Source organism: Scomber japonicus, chromosome 16 (genome assembly GCF_027409825.1).
Source record: "Scomber japonicus isolate fScoJap1 chromosome 16, fScoJap1.pri, whole genome shotgun sequence".
Taxonomy (NCBI): domain Eukaryota; kingdom Metazoa; phylum Chordata; class Actinopteri; order Scombriformes; family Scombridae; genus Scomber; species Scomber japonicus.
This window is the reverse complement of record NC_070593.1, coordinates 32,063,959-32,072,138: the sequence shown is the minus strand read 5'-3', so window position 1 is coordinate 32,072,138 and position 8,180 is coordinate 32,063,959. Positions and strand designations below refer to the sequence as shown.

At 46.3% G+C, this 8,180-nt stretch overlaps 2 non-coding genes across 2 annotated transcripts; both read right to left on the bottom strand.

Annotated features, from left to right (window-relative positions):
• Window positions 1-6,013: 6,013 nt before the first annotated feature.
• trnag-ccc (transfer RNA glycine (anticodon CCC)) lies at window positions 6,014-6,085 on the bottom strand. The gene has a single exon. It is a non-coding gene; the product is annotated as a tRNA-Gly (tRNA).
• Window positions 6,086-7,590: 1,505 nt separating this feature from the next.
• On the bottom strand, window positions 7,591-7,662 carry trnag-ccc (transfer RNA glycine (anticodon CCC)). Its single transcript has one exon. It is a non-coding gene; the product is annotated as a tRNA-Gly (tRNA).
• Window positions 7,663-8,180: the final 518 nt, after the last annotated feature.

Below are 8,180 nucleotides of genomic sequence, written 5' to 3'. Positions count from 1 at the left end.
CCCCTATATTCACCATTCTACTTACAGACACACACTAGCAACACCCAAACATAGCATGTTACAAAAAGCCCTTTCCCATAACCCGATCATGACCACTCACAGACCTTGCTACTCATTTACAAACAACTGAGTCCCGTCCTGTCAGTTTTGTCATCATCCTGTCCCACTGTCTGTCTGTCTGTCTGTCTGTCTGTCTTTGTCTATCTGTCTGTCTCTCCGTCTCACTTGTCTATCTGTTACCTAGTTGCATTTCATGTGTTTGATGTTTCACTTCACGTGGTGCTATGACTCCAGGGTCACATGAATGGTTGCGGTAGGACAAATTGTATTTGCATTTGTAAAATGTATTGCTTCATTAAAAATAAAGTTGTCCTCCGAAGAGGGGGGGTGGTGGTGGGAAAAAAAAATAAATAAAAATAAATAAATAAAATAAAAAAAAAACTGCCTCCCATCCAGGAAACCCTCTGGCATCACACCTAGTGTCCTGTTACAAGAATTGAACCAATAAAACTGATTTTAAACATCTGGTACAAAAGCAAATATATAGAAGCCCACATTTCTAATGGTGAAACATTATCCACTTTACCGGAGCTGGAGTGACGAACCCACTCTCCTCCAATTGGGAGTGGACGGGCCCAGCAGAGGTATCACTCTCCTCCAATGGGGAGTATACAGGGCCAGCAGAGGTATCACTCTCCTCCAATGGGGAGTAGACGCGGCCAGCAGAGGTATCACCCTCCTCCAATGGGGACCTGGGATCTGGCCCAGGCCTGGGGCCGCCACTTCCAAATTGCTGAGGTGATTAATTAAAGAATACATAGAATAAAGAATAAATATTAATAATAAAGAATAAATAAACTTTTAAATGTTTGTTGTGTCTGTTCTACATTAAAAACAAACTGTTTAGTAGTTTTCCAATATTTTTTGATGTCTGATAAACTGACATAATATTACCTGCAATGTGAGGTCAACAGCTTGTGGTACGGTCACATCCGGACATTCGTCCTCGAGGTCTTCTTCCAAGATCTCAGGCAGGATGTCACCAATACCAATCTGCTGGCTCAGAAGATCTCCTCTGTTGGACTGTGCCAGAAGATATTCCACAGCAATAAACTCTCCTGCAATAAGTATTCACCAAGGGGAAAATGATTGTTTTACTTGCCTTCCATGTAACAGAATAGGTCTGATCATCATCAACAGTAGACCTTTCTTACCGGTAGGTTTCCCAGGGGGGATAAACTCTGGAAGAAGAGGTTTTCCCAAGACTTTGTTGCTGAGCGCATTCACATTGGACATCAGACGAATGTTGTACATCTTTGTCCTGGATGTCTCAGTCAAAGAAAGCGCTTGTGCTGACTGGTTCAAATTCCACCTTGATACACCCTCAAGCATGTACATCTGCGTGTGCAATGCATTGCATCTCCACCCTGATGAGACAAAAAACAGGATCACTGATTACAACAAATTACAACAATATTATGTCAACATTCAATAGCAAACTATACTATATGTGTGTGAGGTTTTAACATGCCTGGAATGACCCGATGACCCGATGTTTGTATAGAGCTGCACTCCTGGTGGATCCTGGATGCAGGTAAGGTGCTTTTGTTGCACCTCCCACACTCGAGACATGCACTCGCGGTTGATAAGGTGTAGCCCAGTGCCGTCCACAAGCTGCCACATGGAGTCAAGAAGACTTCTGATGAGGGCATGGGTCTCCTCCACTCCCCGGGTTTTCCTGCGGCAGTGCTTGGCTAGCTCTTTAGAGCTGATGCTCGCCAACACCTGGGCATCTGTTGGCTCGTGCCCCTGATGCTTTTGCCTCAGCTCTGACCGCTTCGCCTCTTTAAGATGACCGATGTCCTGGCTATCCCACTCAAAAATGCAGCTTGACAATTTGGAGCAGAACGTACCGTACAGTTTATGGTGTTCCGTGGTGAGGCCATTGGTGAATCGCCTCATGAAGTGGAACACATCCAACCGCACAGTGGACGTCCATGGCCAAAACCAATGCAGAACTGGGCTCACTCCTGTGTAAATTCACAAGATCATGAATACTTTTTTCGTTTTTTTTCGGTTTGTAGTCAGAGTGTCACCAACTGCCTTAATCTGGCAAAAAGACATCATTACAAATTACAGGTAACCCACCTTTGTCACTGCAACAGTCTCTATCCACATAGATGGCATCTGGCTGTGGCTCACCAGCATTGGCACAGGTCGTCCAGCCCAGCCCCCTCGCCGGTTGTGAGGACAGAGTTGAGGACCTGACCATACTCATTCCCCACATTCGACATCCATGTTGCCGTGTCCTCAATCCCCCCAGCCAGTTTTTTGGTCACCTATGTTATACATATATATATATAGTATATACATCATTAGCACATGTATTCTTATCCAACCCTAAAAGAACAAATGAGCTCAAGCTTTTATAGGTTTACATTTACCTTCTTAGTGGAATCAAGCTTCAGAATTCTGCCAAATGTTGACGTGATGACACCTTTGAGTTCATCAAGGTGACTGACAACATCATTGGCATGCACTGTCTCGAACCACTGAGCCAGGGGCAAGGGAGAGAAGGGTGGTGGTGGGGGATGAACAGCCTGGGACTGCGTCAGGCAGGATCGCTTGTGAATTTCACAATATGTGAAATAGTCACAGGCTCTCCTAGCCCACTCCTCACTGTGTGCCTCTTGAAAGGCCTGCTGCAGGTAGCTGGAGTTATTCCCTGCTGTTCTGGGACGTAAAAGTGTCACACATTTTCTGTCCAGTGCCAGATGTGTGGTCAACACAGCAGGGAATTTGTTGCGGTTAGAGGGGTCAAGCTGATTTAAAATGTCACTACTCCAAGGACAGACAGGTAGCTTGCACTGGCTGCACCTTGGGTAATCTCCCCCTATTAAATAAAACTTGGTATCCACATCAATGACCTCTCTGACCTAGGTGTAAATTCCAGAGTGGTGCATTTTTCGGTTGCACTGAGTACATTTCAGAGGGATGGCCCACATGCACATTGGTGCCCACAGGAACATCCTCTGCCGAAAGTAATGATGTGGATTTGGAGGTGTCACAGATCTGATTGGGCTTGGGGGGTGCTGCCAATGTTGCCTGATATCCTGTCTCAGCTGCCCACTCGCGTCATACAGGATGTGGGCAATCCACTCCAGATCACCTGGCTTGATGACCCGGAGGAACGGCTTTGGCAAAAACCTGGCCCGGCTTACCTCTGGAAAGTGCAGAGGGACTGGGAGCCCTGGTGCTGCTGGAGCAGGAAGAAGTGGTGTGCCACTCTGAGTCGCTGATAGTGTGGAAGGGGCAGGAGCAGGAGCAACTTGGAGACGGATGGTTGGTGTCGTCTCCTGGGCTGTAAGGCAGACTGGAGCTGGAGCATCTCGGGGAGCGACGATTGGTGTCGGTGTCATCTCTTGGGCTGGGGTAGTGGAGGGACGGGCTGAAGGGGATGGAGGAGAAATGTTAAGAGATGACACATCTCAAGGTGTTCTGACAACCCGACAGCACCCTCAGCCTTTGTGCTGCAGTGCTCACATTGCTCCTGAACATGGAAGTCTGACAGGTGCTGTGTATACTGGTCAGAGAGCACTTCCTGACCACAAAGGGAGCATGTCAAAGAGGTACCACCGGTCCCTGTCTGCTGTGGACTGGGAGTGGTCCCTGTCTGCTGTGGACCAGCAGCGGTCCCTGTCTGCTGTGGACTGGGAGCGGTCCCTGTCTGCCCTGTCTGCTGTGGCCCGGGAGCGGTCCCTGTCTGCTGTGGCCCGGGAGCAGTCCCTGTCTGCTGTGGACCTGCAGCGGTCCCTGTCTGCTGTGGACCTGCAGCGGTCCCTGTCTGCTGTGGCCCGTGAGCGGTCCCTGTCTGCTGTGGACCTGCAGCGGTCCCTGTCTGCTGTGGACTGGGAGCGGTCCCTGTCTGCCCTGTCTGCTCTGGACTGGCAGCGGTCCCTGTCTGCGGTCCTGACTGGGGGAAACAACATTTTGCATTTACTCTCTATATCCTCTTATTCCCTAAGTCACACAAAACTCTGCATCAAAACAAGTAATTTGGAGAATCAAGCACATACATGGGGAACAGCTGTAGAGGAACCATTAGTCAGCATCTTTGTCTCACATAGTAGCCGTGTCCCAATTCCGAGGCTGCATCCTTCGAAGTACGCATTTAGAGGCCGATTACGTCACAACGCCGCGCGAAGGCTGTCCCAATTCAAAGACTCCTTCAAATGCAGCCTTCAAATGCGGCCTTCTTTTCCCTCTTTTTGGAGGATGCACCGCTACTATCCTTCGCGGCCTCCCAGATGCTCCCAGATCCCAAGATCCTTTGCGCGGCGCTGTTCAGTGTCGCGAAAACAGAACAATGGCGACACCACCTTCAAGTGTAAGTATTGGGTTTTTTATTTAATTATTTTTACTTATTACTACTTATACTTTTATACTTTTACTAATTACTTATGTTTTATTACTTGACTTATATCTTATATATATATATATATATATATATATATATATATATATATATAAATGGACTAAGATGAACAAATTTAGATTTTAATAAAGAGTTACGTTTGGGATTATCACTATTATATGTTATACTTCATTATTATCATTATTATGATCATCACAACATGTTTTACATTACATTTTGTTTTATTTTTGTTTTAGGGAGCAAGGAGCAAACCAAGCTCCTGATTAAAATAAGGGGTCAAAATGACCATCTATTCACAGGGGCAAAAAACTCCGCCACGGCGGGATCGAGGTAAGGCTGATGTCCATTTTTGTAAATCTTTGCATCCCTGTGTTAATGTGATCTCGTGTTTACCTTTTCTCTTGCTTCCCTCTGTGTTTAGAGCAATACTGGAAAAGATGGGCCTGGAGGGGAAGTTGAAGCCCCACCAGGCAAAAAAAAAATGGGACAATTTAAAAAAACAGGACAGGGGGGGGCATTCGCTTTGAAAGACAATGGGACAGCCCTGCAACCATCCCACTCAACCCATCACCTTCGAGCTGGACACCTCCCCCACCGAAAATCAGGATCAAGACACTGTTTGTGCCCCCACTATAAACAGGACATATGCTACTGTATGTGTGGTTGAGTTTTCAGTTTTACATCTTTTCTAAGTGAATGAGGGGTGTAGTTGTAGATGTGTGTAGTGCCCCCACTCTATCCAGCACGTATGTGTGGTTGAGTTTTCAGTTTTACACCAATAGTTAACTAGTTAGTTACTGTAATAATAATAACGAATCTGAATTTAAACTCAATTTGTCTGACTTATATTTATCTTTTTCATATAATTAATGCTCATTCAACTCTGTCTGGCCCATATCTGTCGCGGCATCTGAGCACTCTTTCTCAGCCTTGCGCAGGCTGAAAACCTGGCTGCGCAGCACCATGACGCAGGAGAGATTTGGCCATTAAAGCTCACAGTGACCCCTCTCAGAAAATAGTTCTTACGTCCATGAACACTATTCTGATGCTGAATCTGCGTGATTTGTGTGACAATGGAACCAAATGGCCCATTAAGCCCAAACAAAAAGTTGAGCAATGATAATGCTAATTAGGTGGATGGGCTTACCTGACTTAAAGCATGCACTGAATAGACCAGGGTTGGCTGGCACAAATGTTCTGTATAATTGCACATAATCAAACACAGTCCTGTGGTCCGTTTTTGTCATTTCGTATTATTTATCTGAGCCTAAAATCAAAATATGAAAAGGCTTTTTTTTCGTTTTTTGACCCCTCAGCAAAAATTCATAAAACATCAGAATGTGGGCTAGTTTGTGCTGGGAGTCGGCTGCCATTCAGCTGGCTTTCAGTTTGGAGGGGAACTACTACTGTATGTGCACGCCGGAGTCATTTAAGAGACGCACAAAAAGTTTATTTCCTGTCCTGACAGTGGAGCCTGCACCAGAAGCAGCCTGACGGTGGAGCCTGCACCGGAAGCAGCCTGACGGTGGAGGTCTGCAGCCAGACCCCTCTTGATGGTACAGCTGACTCTTCACTTCATGCATTGGCCAGGAATCGAACCCGGGTCAACTGCTTGGGAAGCAGCTATGCTTGCCACTATACCACCAATGCCTTGAAAAGCCGGCTTTCAACGCCAGCACAAATTATTCACAGCCATTGCAATATCAGTTACAAGCATGCTAAGTGGGACAGCCCCGAGATTTTGAACCCTGTGGAACATCTTTTCTATGAGCACACGTTTTGATTGAACATGTTTCTTCCAGTCAGGGAAAAGAGGGTCCCTGATGGTCTAGTGGCTGGATTCAGCGTTTTCACCGCCGCGGCCCGGGTTAGATTCCCGGTCAGGGAACAATGAGGTGGCGTGTGAGGTGACTCAGAGGCGGGTAATAGCGATGTGCGTCATTTAGTTAAACAGGCCAAAGTTGGTAAAGGGTGATCAGTGTCTGATTTACTTTTGTGTTAAGCTTGCTGACAGGCATGTTTCCTTGATGGGCTAGTGGCTAGGATTCGGGGCTCTCACCACCGCGGCCCGGGTTCGATTCCCGGTCAGGGAAAGCGGAGGTGGCATGAAGTGTGATTGCTACTGTAATAGCAATTTCAACTCCTTTGTAAAAATACCCAACCTCCCACCTTCTCACCAAGATATCAGAATTGTAAATTCAGTTTATTTGCATCTCTACTACCTGAGACACCAACTCAAACCTTGTGTATTTTAATTTAGGCTGTCGAGACCTTGTAATTGTAAATTCAGTTCCTTTGCATCTCTATTACCTGAGATACCCATTCAAACCCTGTGTATTTTAATTTAGGCTGTCTAGACCTTGTAATTGTAAATTCAGTTCCTTTGCATCTCTAATACCTGAGATACCCATTCAAACCCTGTGTATTTTAAATTAGGTTGTCTAGACCTCTTGATTTCACACCTCAGGGGGTCGGTGCCGATACCTGCGAGAGACAAAAAGTGTTGAATCACACCTAAGGTAGGAGGCTGACCCCACAGCAGACATAGGACGTTAAACACACCCCAGAGGTGGGCCTTTCTCTCAGGTATAAATGTTGATGTTTTCCAATGTTCGGGGTCCTTCTTCAATTCAGAACCGCTCGCATGTTTTGTTGATTGACCTTTTCTTTGCAAAGAAAATAAAACCTTGTCGGCCGGCAGAAGTCTCTATTTCATTCTTCACCAAGAGCACAGAATTTCAACGACACTACTCATGTAGCCATGGCAGTTATTCGGTCGAACTCGTCCAGTTTTGTGTCAGGGTGTTCACAGTGTATGATTTCAGTTGTGTCATCCTTCCCCCCCAAGGTCCTGGTTCCCTGATGGTCTAGTGGCTAGGTTTCGGCGCTCTCACCGCCGCGGCCCGGGTTCGATTCCCGGTGAAAGCGGAGGTGGCATGAGTTGACATGAGATTGCTGCTTATATAGCCAAGCCAGTAAATTGGTCTAGCCAGGCCAATTTTGTGTCAGGGGTGATTTTCAGTTGTTTCATCCTTCCACACCCTGGTGTCTCCCTGACCATCTAGTGGTTAGTGCTCTGTGTACTGCAATTTATTTAAAAGGACTTCTCACTTCCCCCGTAGATGACCAGATGGCACAGCTGACTCTTCACTTCATGCATTGGCCAGGAATCGAACCCGGGTCAACTGCTTGGGAAGCAGCTATGCTCGCCACTATACCACCAATGCCTTGAAAAGCCCGCTTTCAACGCCAGCACAAATGATGAACACGTAACAGCACTTGCCAGACGTTGTAGAATTTTTACTAAATCAGAGTCTACAATGTCAGACCTAACCCTATCCCCTAACCCCAAGGAACCCAAAACCATAAATCCAAAAAGAGGGAAATAAATAAATAAACAAAGAGAATTCCGTATATCGCCGTAAAAGGAAGGGTCAAACAAAGGCAAATAGAATATACGAGGTACGTAAGGGTAAAAGTAAAGGATGGGAATCAGGTAATTGGAAGGGACATAAATTAAGGAAAAAGGGTTAGAAATAAATTATAATAAAATAACCCTAAAAGGAAGATGGAGTGTGGGAGGCTGGCCATCCAGATGGACGGCCCGTGCACCACGGACCCTGCAGCTAGCAGGGACCCCGTTTTTTCCCCCAACCTAACCCTAACCCTCAAATGGGATGCCGGATTGAGCAGGTCTTGAGGTTTGAAGATGAAATCCCAATGTTAATTGACCCTTCAGCCCACT